Below are 14,279 nucleotides of genomic sequence, written 5' to 3' on the forward strand. Positions count from 1 at the left end.
GTCCATGGTACAAGAAAAAGAAAAAAAAAAAAAAAAAACAGACCGACTCATGTTGCCAGATAATAACTCTGGTTTGTATGCACATTCATTTTAAGCTTTTGTTTCAAAGAGGAAAAATATTAATTGCATGTAAGATATATTTCTCGCCGTTCAATGCTGCTAAAAGTCTAATAGTGAGGAAAAATTAATTATGTAATAAGTTAACTAATAAGAAAAAATTGCGGAGTCTTTTAAAGCCCTGCTGGGGTTTAGTGTTATAAATGGAAACAAAATATCACATTGTTTTTTATTTGCACATGTTACAGTACATTAAATGAACGAGGAAGAATTTTTTTAAATACAATTTTACATGACATTCTTTTAGTAGAAAGTGAAAGGAAAACAACGGTATTAGAAGTTGTTGATATAAAAATTTGGGATTCAAACTCTCCTTCAATTGATACTTAACTGTTTGTAGACTAGTCAAATACACTGCTCAAAACAAGTAGAGGAGCAATGGAGAAATCACACAAAAGTGAAGAAACCGTTGTGACGTAGCCTTGCACAATCATAAAATGGAGTATACACGTGTTTTAAGATGAAATGCAGCAAAAAAGAAACAGAAAACATTTGACTGGGAACTTTACTCCTCTAGAACAGTGAAACGAACATGAAATTATGCCTCTCCAACATCGTCTGCTACAGTTCTTTGTGTTTTCCCGGATTCTAGTCCCTCGATAAAACGTCAAGCCATGGAATCCGATAAACTACGGTGTCGTGGCATTTTTCAATTAAAAAAAAAAACAATGAATGGTTGAATTTTACCACGCAGACAGTGATAAAATGAGTTTCTGTCAAACCACGATTTCTGCATTTGTATCCTTTTTTCTGCTTTTCGACGACAGAAACGTTAATTTGCTTCCGATTTTACGTTTTATTCTCATGTTTCCTGAAAACACGGAGCTTTATTGGAAATTAATATCTAGAAAAATGTTTTTCTCAATTTTGTTAAAACCATGTGGCCCCCAAATATTTTTGAGCAGTGTATTAACAACATTCAAAAAGTAATATTCTTTTGGGGAAGATTTCAAATATGACTATTCTAACTTCAAATTGTGATTTAAATGCTGTATATCGTGATTTGTTTTTACAAGTTTTTGCTTAATAACTAGAACTGTTTATAACTGAGAACTTGAAAGTATTCCTGAGAGGTGAATCCTTCATCATAATATATATATCACACAAGGAATTAATTGGAAACTGCCCAATGTCCACATGATTTAGGCTAATTCACAAATGTATAAGCTCATGATGCAAATGTATTCCTATTTTTTCCTGAAGGTATTTTTTATTTGCTTATCGTACAAATTAGCTAAATCCGTTCGCTTAAACAACGGATTTAAGCTAAGTTTTTATTTAAATCATTCAGTCCACGGTAGTTTGCTTAAACATTACAGCATTCAACTCACAACCAGAATACAAATTAGTTTGTCTATTTGAATCTTCCCTTTCTTCCACCAACTATGTCTATTGTTTTAGCGAAATTCCGACATTGTGATAGTAATCAATATTAATGAGATAGGCACGCGCAGGAGACTTTAATGGCGTCTCGTGCTGCGATAATCATTGTCAACCTTGGCAACAAGCCATTTTAATAAGTTGGACGAAATGCCACCATGGCATCCGGGCTAATTATTGTTGACGAGATTAGCTGCACAATTTCATTTTGTACAGGCATAAATTTACTTTCCATAGATTTATTTCATAGACAATTAAAGTGTGTAAATCTCATCAAATCGGTACCTTGCTTTGATAACAAATTACTTTTGCTTAAATATTGCTTGAGTAATGTGTACGCATGACTTGAAGTGGAAGGGGGCTAGTCAGCTTATTACCCTTGCAGATGCAAAGTGAGACATACTTCCAGAAGCGTCAACGATTAGAGAGACAAATTATGAGGAGAAATGTTTAATGTATGCTTAACACTTGCATATTAGGAAACTCCAAGATAAATTGATTCTTTGAGATTGAATATTGGTGTCAGGAGCAAAATATATTCATTAAAGTTGCAAGAAGATGAAATGATTCAATGTATCGTGAATGACGCTGTTGAGTAGAATACACTGCAAATAATCAAACACTTTTTGCACACTATTTGCACACGTACACTTGTCCCCTTTTTAAGAACACTATTTTTGTAATAGTTATTAGAACCGTTTTGTGAACACATGTCATGATACTGTTTGAACACGTACACTTGTCCCCTTTTTTAGAATACTTTTTCCGGTCAGTTTTCCAAACACTTCTAGAAACACTGTTCGGAACATGTATATACTTTTTAGTGCACTTTTTAGACATTTCATGGATAGTGTAAAAGAATAGTTTTTGAACACTTGCGCTAAACATTTTGTGCCACACGTTTTAGTACAGTTTTTAGGATATGTTTCGGAACAATTACCGATCACTAATATCCTCCCGGAATGTGTGCTACCCAAGTATAAAAGAAGCTTATAAAAAGAAAAAATACTCACTAAATTCATTTTTGTTGAGGCTTGATGATGGGTTTAGACTTTGAGCGAATATGATTATTAATCTGCATTATTAGTATGAAAATTTAAAATATAACAGCATCTCAAAACCAATTGAATAGTTAACAGCAAAATGACAAACGAGCAAGAAAAGTAGCAGGAAATTGTAGTACAAAATCATATTTACTACAGAAATGACAACTAAGTTTGAAACATAAATTTCCATAAATAAATTTTCAAGTCCAATCAATAGTGTAAAAAGTAAACAAAAATGTGTCAAAAACAAATGGTTATATAAATTAATTTTAAAAAAAACGTTCCTCAAGAACAAAAACTTTTTTATTACTGTCTATAAATCTAATTTGTTTACGTTTCTACTACTTAGCTACTCAGTAGTTCTACTGCTCGGTTTACGATCAGTGACCATTAAAGAAAGCAGTGTTTTTTATACCATTGAAATGCAATGAAATTCTTTATAACTAATCATTTCTGTGAAACTTCACTGCAAAGATGGAATTACCAATTAGTTAGTATTTAGTTTTTTTCCTTGTGCAAAGTATAGGGGTAAATGCATTAAATTAAAGAAAACCAATTTCATTTGAATTAAGCCAAAATATTCCATTCAACTCATTCCCAGATGTATGTTTAGTGTTTTCGACCCGTCTGCAAGTGCATATGAATGTACGGGCAATCGAAATGCCCATTTTTGATAATTACTGAATTCATTATCACGAGTTTTCCCGTGACGTCACTAAGTACGTATGTATCAGAGGTGAATTCGTAAATGTTCCAGTACCAGAAACGCTAATGATAAATGACTGAATGACGACTTTTGGCCAGTTTTGTGTGGAAGCGGAATTATTTTTCTTGAAAAGTAACGGCATTCCAGTAAGATCAAGCACAAATTCACTCCTGGTTTTAATATATCTCGCATAACTGAAAAACTGTATGCCGTAATAAGTTAAAATTTTGTGTGTAGACTGAGTGGAGTCTGGTTGTGCACCTCCGTTTTTGGTGTGCACAGAGGTTCCAAAAGAACCGTTTACACTTTTTCTTTTTTTGAGTCAAATCGGTGTAAATTTCAATGACTACTAAGAAGCATATTTTTCTCGATTATGTTCGATTCGATCGAATAGTATCTACCCGACACGTAGCGAGACATTTTCTTCTGGGTGGAGTAAAGGAAATTTCTGGCTTCACTTTTGGTTGATAGAATTCGTTCGAATCGAATCATCAATTATGTTGGTTTAATGTACCCCTGAAATCATGTTATGAATGGACGCCCACTTGGTGAAAAATTGAGCGACAAACATTTCACTAAGTACTGTTTCTAAATTGTTATTTCAGTATGATTTTTTGGGAAAATTACTTCTGGAATAAAATTTTGTAAAAATCCGGTTATTAGGTTGATCAAAAGTTATTAAACGTAACTTGCCTTTTTTTTAATGTCACATTCAACTCGATTGTGTTCAACTCGATGGAATGCTATCTACCAGTAGCGTAGTGCAAAATTTCAACTGGATGAGGCAATGCAAATTTTTGGCTGTGCTATTGGTAGATACAATCTTATTCGATTGGATCGAATTATGTTTGAGTGTAATGGGTCACTTCAACTTAAAAAGTTTCAGTTGCACTTGAATTTTTTCAATAGTGCAATTTTCTTTAAATAAAAACACGAGTTCACAGAAATTCCTGGCCAAATTGGCTTAGTTATACTTTGAAATACAGAGTGCTGTTTAAAAAGTTAAATAGTCTCAAGGAAGAAATAAGCCCCAATGCAGCTAAAAATTAAAACACATTTTAAACTGGTGCACTTAGAACCTCTGAATTCCTATTTTGCAGTTTACTAAACACATTTTGTCGTAAAACAAAATATTTTTTAAAAACCTAATTGACATAAATACACATTTTAAAATTTACATCCCATTGCTGAAAGTAGTATTGCGAAATCATCATCGTCTTTGGACAAAAGTTTAATTAATTCATTGTTGGTCAAATTTGACTTATTTTGTTTCAGTCGAACGTTTATTTTAATTTAGTGTGGTAGGTTCAATGTTTCAAAGCTTTTAAAAATACGAAAAAAAAGAATTTTAGTTTCAAATGTCTGGAAATTTAAATACAAACGACGTCAGCAAAAAGTCTTACATAACTCGAGCTTGAACAAAAGTATGTTCATTTCTTTTCAATAAAAGGAAATCTTGAAATGCATCTGCAGAAATCGTTTACAGTTTTACTACTTAACAGTCATTTACTCAATATTTTTCAATTAATTTATTTGACTCATGTACAGATTTTAAAATTTATATCACATTGCTGGACAGTTGTATTGCAGAATCCTCGTTTTTACAAGATAGTCGATTCTAGTGTAAAATTCCATAAAAAAATATTTAAAGCTATTTTTTACATTTATAAACTTTATCAGTTGAACACAAATAATATCTGTCCCCTTTAACACTAAATTCTCTTGGAAAATATTTTTGAAGAATTAGACCTCCCCTCCCTCCTCTCTTCCCTTTTATCAGCAAATATAGCTAAAATGTTTTTAAGATATCAGTTTTTTTTTAAATTTACGGCGAGATTCTCCGAGTCTCCTTCCTCTAACGTCTTCAAGTTCAGCTTAAAACTATACTTTTAAAATTAAATTTTTAAACATTGAGGATGGATATCCCCTTAAATCCCCTAAAAATGTTCTTAATTCTTCACCTCTGAATCGTTTTCGGAAGGGATCATTCATGGAAACTCTTACCCTTATGTTTTACTAAAGACCAATCTAAAATTGCAATTTTAAAACTCCAGTTTAATTCATTTTTAAACACCCCCCCCCCCCCTTCGTTTTCTCACCTTTACATCACCCAAAGACAGCTTAAACGTTATTTTCAAAACATCAACTCCAACAAATATCTCAGGAAGGTATCCCTGCACCTTTGCCCGAACATTAAAAATATGGCCTAAAATTGCGTTACTAAAGCTAAAATTAGATTTTTAAAAAAAATTAAAAGCTCTGAAATTCCGAGTATTCCAGTCTGTGGCCCCCTGAGCCTCTCTTTTATAGTGTTAAATAGTTTGCATGAAATATATGTATAGTATTGAAATATTCCTTTAATATCTGCAACAGAATGAACTTTTTACTTATCCAATATAATTACACGTTTTTCGTCAAAATTTTCATCATGTGTTATTTAATTTTAGTTCATCAAGTTATACATTTTTCTTAAATAGGACGCGGTCATTTTTCAGAATATAAATTTTTTTATTAACGTGTCGAACAGCAAATTGAAAAATTTATTTAAATAAGGCAAAAAAAAAAAAGAAAAAAAAAAGGTAAATATCTCAGAATTATTTTCTAAACCGGTGATTTTAAACATTTTGTTTCCCAGTCCTTTTTTAAACAATTCCAGGCCCGATATATGTACTGAGACACACATACATTTATACAAGCCTATATAAGCTTTAGTAGTTTCAGAAATCAGATCAACATAGCTGATATAATTAACTGTTTGCATATATTTCGAGCTCAGAGTAGAAATTGAAACATCATTTTTTTTTACTTTACTATGCATTTGTGTTAAATTTAAATTGTGAGACTCGAATTTAATTGTTATTTGTTTTATTGTTATTTGTTACACTTTATAAATTTCAGAAATTTATAAAGTGTAACAAATAACAATAAAGGTTAGGGATCCTTGTTCCAAGCATAATCAATAATCAAACATCTGGATTAAAATTGTATATTTTTTAAATTTAGTTATTTAGATTCTTCTACAACTTAAACAGTATCATGAATAAAAGTTTATTTAAAACAAAATGTGAATGCTCAGAGATGTACAAGTGCTTAATGTACAAATGCTAACGCATAATGTACACAAAATATGGAGCTCAACGATCTGCGAGTGCTAAATCAATTTTCAAATGTTTAAGCATAATGTAATGAATAGTAATAGAAATAAGTAACTTGCGTTAAATTATTCCAAACCAGACCAAAACAGTTACAGATGAAAATTCTGAAATCGACATCAATGTTTACTAATACTTTCTGTATAGCTTCGCAGAATTTGGCACTCGTGATGAAATACGTCACAATTTCGTAGCACAAAGTTCTTTCAATTAAGTTTATGAGTGAGAGTATTGAAAAAATATAACAACATTTACAGTAAAAATAAAGTCATTTAATTTTATAGTGTATACATACAGTATATAGTACAACCAACCAATCTTCATCTAGCCATTCTCATTGCAGCAAAGAAAGCAATGATTTTACAAGTGTGCCCAAATGTGACCAAAGATGTTTTCAAATGTGTTGACGAACCATCTGCTGCCTGGACTCGTGTGTTGTCACTAGAGGTTCAGCATCCAGAACACATTCGGAACACTTTCCTTCTGACGGAGCTTATTCAGAATACTTCATAGCGCACATTCACATATTAGGATCACTTTTTCTGAAACAAAGTGTTCCAAATTGTGCAGGTTTATTTGCAGTGTACGCTTCATCGTATTTGTTCTTCCACAAACGTTGAAGCATTCATCAGAACTGTATTTTTTGTTAATTTAAGAGGCTCCCTCCCCTGCTCGTTGGTTCTCACCAGATCGTCTATTAGAAAGAATCATATTAAGAAACGCGTTACGAATTCCGTTTCGAACAAAATGAAAGCCCTCTTTCCATCTCGTAAGAAATAGTATTTTAGTAAAAAGCTCATTTTTAGAACGCAATTCTTCCCACCTGAAGACAAAAAGAACCAGGTAAAAATATACGTAACTGAGTTATTTAAAAAAAAAAAAAAAAAAGAAGAAGAAATGCGCTTTGAAGAGCACCCTCTCACGGGTTTCAAACAAATTTGTACTAGTTTGTACAGCTATAGCTATAGGTTCTAAGGGGCTCCTGAGCATTGCAAAACGACAGTTTTGTACGCTTGAAAAATCACTTTCAAATTCGTAGCTTCTAGTGATATATCTTGCTCTTTAGCCAAGGTTTGAATTGAATTGAACCGGGAACTTTTCGGTAAAATAGAAACCCTTGTATCTCTCGTTCTAATTAAATGGGAAAACTAAAATATGCTTTATTTGATGCAAAAAAAAAAAAAAAAATCTCCTTTTTCTATTCATTCAATTTACGTAAAATTTTCGCTAAAAAAATTAATTACGTTAATGGTAGTCCGAAATTTAAAATGAAAAACTCCAAGTGCAAACCCCCGCTGCTCGAAGTAATTTTTCCCCAAATTTTAAGACTGTAGGTGCCAAGGGGTTTCCTAGATGCAGGCAGGATGAAAAAGTTGCGTCAAAGAAAGTTTTGTCTTCTTTACAAAGAAATTGTAAAGTAGACAGAACTTAACAATTTCTTTGACGCAACTTTTTTCAATGTGTAGAGAAAAAAAAGCACTGTAAAAGGCAATGTCGTAATGTGAAAGTAGCGAATTTTAGGCTTTTATATTTCAATAAAATAGGAATGAAGATAGAAGATGAGCTTAATTTGAAGAAAAGGATAAAATTAAGTGCCTATAGTTTAGAAATTTAGCTATCAAAATTTTAACTTTAGAAAGTTACTTTCGTTCCTATACACTGCAAGCGAATTCCAAAAAATTAAAGATTACTTCAAAATAATTTTCCGAAACTTCACGTTTTAAAGCAGTTTCCTGTGACAAACAAGTATCCTTACAAAAAAAAAATACCCAATTTGCTACAAGCTCATAAATGCAGGCTTTTCACTGCTGCTTATAACTGAAAAGGATTTTGTTATTTGATTCTACGCCTCTTGTTATATTTAACTAAAAGAGGAATTCGTGCAAGTGTCCAAGGTGCACTAAAATGTGTACACAAACGGTCAAAAAATGGGAATATTTTAATTCGTACGAAGGAAGTAGATACGTCACCTCATTTTTGTGACTGACTTCTACTGGTTTCTGAAATGAGACGATTCAAAATTAACAAGCTGAAAGATCGGGAGTAATACATTGTTTAATGACAACATATATCCAGCTGAGGAGTTTTTTTTTTTTTTCAATAAATACAAGCATGTATTGTTTTCATAAATACATGGCATGTTCAGATGTTTGTGTGGTCATTAAAATGTAAATGTCAGCTAAGAGTCACTGGAGTGAAATGGGAATGTTATAGCTAGAAATTCTTTAATTAAAAGTGTAATTCATGGCATTGATTAACAATTTAATTCAAATCAGAGTAAATAGCATTTTGGAAAACATTACTCTCTCCATCCCAAACTAGTTCCTACACTTTAATATTTTCGTACTGATTCTGTTGACAATGATGATTTTATGATTTTGTTTAAACACGTTTTAGATTGTTTCAAGGTGGTAATATTATCAGTAAAAAACATTTACTTATCAAGCATTCCCACTTTCTCTCATTAAATCATTATCAAATAAGTTTAAAATTTACAGAGCTATTTCAAAGATGCGCCCTTTTTTTGTAAAGACTTTACCACCAGTATACCAGAAATATTAGTTTGCTTTTTAAGTAATTCAGGATTAGGGAGTTAGGTAATTCAGGATTAGCTGGAAGACGATTTTAAGCAAAAATTTTTGAATAAAATCATAAAATGATCAATTTTAGTATTTAGTACAAAAATATTCAAATGTAACAAATAATTTGCGACAAAATTTTCGACCTAAATATAGTGACTAATTTGGGACGGATTACGTATTATACTTGTCAAACTTACTGTATAAAATCTTGATCGTAACGTTGCTTTGTTGACTTTGATATAACCATTTGTGGCAGCAACAGTAAGCATAAAATGAAGAATATAATCTAGGCTGCATAATAAAAAGGAATAAAAAAATTTTTTCTCCCACTAAATTAGCAGATCACGGCATACACCTATTTCGTTCTTTCAGGGATTCTTTTTTTGCAAAAAGAAAAAAAAAAGTGAGTTTTTGGATGTAAAGATATGCGGTAAAGATTCAAAAGCTCGCTACTTTGCATTGAAAAAGGGGTTCCTTGAATTCCCGAATCACGTGTATGTAGTAATCAGCTAATTTCAAACGATGGAACGTAGTTAATTTCCTTTCACTTCTCTGAGCAAGGATAATAAATTTATTTCTCAAGTTGCATAATATCTGAAAATAATTTAAAAATTATAGCAACATGATATAACGATAAAGAATAAACTTTTTCAATCTCTAAATTTCTTTTTCATAAAGCGGCGTAGACACATTGACAGCTGAATGTGATGTCCAGATCTTATATAAATCATAATTTAACTTAAAAGACTCCATGAGCCACTGAATATCCTCTTGTATAGCTTACGAGAACTTAATCTTATAAGGCTATGAGTATCATACTTTAAAAGCACTTGTAAGAGGTTGTAAAGATCCCTTTATATAATCGTCAATGTCAACTTTATGATTTACTGGAATTCAGTTTTTTATGCTAATAGTTAGTTAAAATATACTTTTCTTTAATGATATGATTTGATCATCTACGCAAACCATACGCACGTGCTGATATTCACTTTCATAGCTCTTCTTGGTGCACAAACACACACACACACACACACACACACACACACACACACACACACATATATATATATATATATATATATATATATATATATATATATATATATATATATATATATATATACACACACTCAGGAACACTGAAAATAGCGCCCCAAGAAGGAAGCATTGGATTGATGCGAAATTCAATGTACAGAATAATACAGATGTGAGATACTCTTGATCCGAAAATCTAGACAATTAAACAAATACAGACTAAGAAATGAGATAAATACAGTGCTACTTCAATTGGCATTAGACCCTCTTATGCTGCAATACATGCCGCAGTACGGTCCGACATTGAGTTAATTAAACGTCTGATGTTATCCTGAGACGGTTGGACTCCCAAATTTTGAACAACCATTATTAAAATTTGCAGAGTAGCACTGCAACATCTGGTGGTTCAGCTGATCCTATACATGCTCTATAGGTAACAAGTCGGGTTAGCAGGCCGGCTATGGAAGAGTCTCAAAAGGACGTAAGAAGTCTTGATCAACCCTAGCTGTATGCGGGGGAGCATAATCTTGCTGCAAAATTGCTCCTGGGAGGCCATTTAGGAACGGTTCTAGATGTGGCTGCAGAATGTCATTAACATAACACTGGCCTGTTATTGTTCCACGTACCACAATTAAAGTTCACGTACTATCATAGGCTATAGCCTCTGCTGTGCAGGCAGTGTGTCGTGCGATAGAATGGGTGGTGTGGTACCATTTTCCAGGGTGCCTCCACATCCGTGCGCGGATACCATCTGACCCCAAAACGAATCAGGATTCATCACTGAGCACCACCTTTCGCCAATCATTGACATCCTACATAGCTCTGGCCGTCGCATTGTAGACGGATTTGCCATGTTTTGGTATTAAAGGGAGTACAGTCGAGTCCCGACTTAAGCAAGGAATGCGTTCCAAGACCACTCGCGTAAGTTGAAATTTCGCGTTGTGGAAAAGGGTATGTGTAAAAACTTTTATAAACATACACAATTATTTTAGACACTTGTGAACACACCTCAAACTGTTAAAAACCATTTCTTAACTATATTGCTGTTTCTTACATAAAAAACTGAGTTTTTTACTTGTATTTTTTCTTTAAATAACGTTTTATTTCACAGAAAATACAGCTGCGATGCACAAAATCAATGAGTAATGGGAAAGAAAGACATAAAATAAGCCACTACGGTACGTACAGTATGTAGTAACAAAAACAAATGCACTATAGTTGTAATGTACAGTAGATCCAGTAATGATAATTGTAGCTTAAGAAAATTAAGATGTATGCTGTGTGATCAAACCGTTATTCTTATAAATATTGTTAAAATACAAAACAGTTGCTTCACTAGTTCTTTTATAACGTTTCCATCTATGACAAAACCCCTCTTAATGATTTCTTAAATTCACAATACGAGAGCAGCTTCCATTTTCATAATTTTTGCAATTTGCGTAGATACTACTTGACAAACTTTGACTTTTAATTGTACAAATGAAAGATTCACTCATTCCTAATTGCCGTGATGTCTTCAACGCATTTATAGTTGTTCAAGCATATAAACTTTAGCTTTTCTTCAATAGTCAGAAACTTCCTCTTTTTCTTTCTATCTTCACATACTTCAGATGAAACAGCGCTCTTAGGTGTCATTATATTTCATCAACTTTCACATTTAGAATGAAAAAAATAAATGAAAATAATGAAAAATGAGGAGTAGTTATTTGCATAAGCAACGGTGTGGGAAATTCCGCTCTCAGTGTTGCTAAAGGGATAAAGGTACGTTCCCGAAAAGAAAAATTTAGTAGCCAATAACAAAGCCGATACTTACACACCACGATTCCTTTTCCGAAAATTTTCGTGTTGCGCCAAGAATTCGCGTTATGTCTAAAATTCTTTACTGGTGAAAAAATCGCGTTGTAGCTATTTCGCGTAAGTCGGATCGCGTTGTAGCGGGAGTCGACTGTACACGAAAAGGGCGCTTGGACGGCAGGTTTACTTGCGCAAGACGTTTAGAAATGGTTCGGGAACAACTGCTACCCTTACGTCTGCTTGTATGGTGGAACGAGTCACTGTGGAAAGCGCTTGCCGCACGATCCTTCCATCTTCTGTCCTCGTGGTCTTCCCGGTCGCTCCAGATCCGTTTTTTTTTGCACATGGGAACCATCTCGTGTCCACTGCCTCCAACGGTTTCTAACGGCACACTCCGAACGATTCACCTGGGCAGCAACACGGCTCGTCGACCAACCTGCAATTTTCATGCCGATGATCCAACCTTTCTCAAACTCGCTTGATTGTGAGAACCGTTTTCTAACTCGTCTGCCTGGCATCCTACGCTCATCAAGGTTCTCTGACAATCCGGATGTAATCGTAACAAATCTTACACTATGCACTGGTTTATAAATCGCCTTTTTCACAATTTCACCAATACTGTAGGGAAAACGGTCATGCGCATTGACACCAAACTTGGATCATTTGCATATCAGATGTCACTCTTCTTATATAGGAAATTTCGCAATTGTACCTTTCTTCTTTCTTGGGGCGCTATTTTCAATGTTCCTGAGTGTATATTGCAACTGAAAGTTTGTTTCAATAAGCGTAGACTAAAAGAGTAGAAATGACTTTAACGTAGTTTTCACAAAGGTTAATTGTGTAGTAAGTGTATTTACTCAAGCCAGTAATTTATTGTTTCTAGAGAAAACTAAATAGAATGGTAGTTAAGTTGTAAATATGTTATACTATAATTAGATAGCTAAAATTTTCATTCTGTTACCATATGCGGGATTACAAATATGCTCAAAATGGTCGTAACTTTCATTCAAGGTTTTATTGAACGTTTTTCCTAAATTAGGGTGACATGTCGAAACTATTGCCTCAAAAACTTTCAGAAACGAAATGTAGAGCCTTTGATGAACTAATTTTCGTTTGAATTTGAGCTTTTGCAACAAAGTAATTTTCTTTAATATTTGTGCAAATGCAAAACTGCTTTTTCTGTCTTACAACATACTGATTACCCCTATAAGTAAAATAATGTGAACAACCAATAAAATACTTGCGAAAAACCAGTTAAAAGAAGAAAATTAAAATCTTTTTTAAGTGAAATTTCATTGCTTTAACTTCAAGGTGTTCTCTCTGAGCATTCATTTTATCTTCGTATACATTTTTATGGATAAACTATAATATAATGGTAATACGCATATATGCGATCTATATATTTATATTATTTTACACACATATTCTTTCCTATGACAAAAATAAAAAAACAAGTGGAAGAAAGAAACTTTGTGCAAAAAATAATTTTTTTGTTTTAAAGAGTTAAGTGATTGAAATGGTTCTGAATAACCTACTTAACCATGAATGGTTAACCCTGAATAACCATGTTTTTAAATTTACTATCTGAATATTTAAATCAACTATGTACTAGCTGTACTAGCTCTGACAGGAATTTAATTGCATTTGTTACGATAATAACTTTCTCTGAGAATAAATTTGCATGTCTTTTATGTGTGAAAATGCATTTTGAATTTCCAATCTTTATTAAAGTCATAAATATATTTTAATGAAAACCATAAATCTTGGACTGTTTTGAGGGAAATTTGAATAAATAAGCCCTAGTCAATAAGGATGCTTATTCATTTCCGATGACAGCTATTAAGGCGTCAAAATAATTTAAAAAAACCTGTTGTCATTGGAACAGACATGAGAAATTAGAATAGTTGCATTTTTGCAGAAATTTAGTTTTGAGAACTGCAAAATAATGTAAATATATTTTTTAGCGATAAGCGTTGTACCATATTTTTTTATTTTAAAGATCATTAATTGAAATTAAAAAGGCTTCACTGAAAAAAAAAACCTCATATCAATCCAACGTCTTTTGAAGAATAAATGTGTTTTAATAATCTGAAAGAATTGCAGTATGTACCTACGTACGCTCATTAGAATAATTACTTTAATACGAGATTTTAGGTACTTTTATGCATCTAAAAATGGGATTAACATACTACAGAATCTACGCTTTCGAATGCTAAAGAAATGTTATATTAACTATCAACATCTGAGAAACAAAGTGAGAAAAAACATTTCAAATAAGTTCACACTAGTTTGGTTCGAATGGATACAAAAAAGACCCTTACTTCGTTTAGGATTACCTTTACAAGCAGTGACAAATTTTAACACTAATTCCATGAAATTCTCGCTGAATATCGTCACTATCGTCAAAGTGATATAAAATTTCACATTCTGGTTTTGCCATCACTTTAGCGCGATATATTCTCATGTG

The sequence above is a fragment of the Uloborus diversus genome, chromosome 4, assembly GCF_026930045.1.
Source record: "Uloborus diversus isolate 005 chromosome 4, Udiv.v.3.1, whole genome shotgun sequence".
In the NCBI taxonomy this organism is placed as follows: Eukaryota; Metazoa; Arthropoda; class Arachnida; order Araneae; family Uloboridae; genus Uloborus; species Uloborus diversus.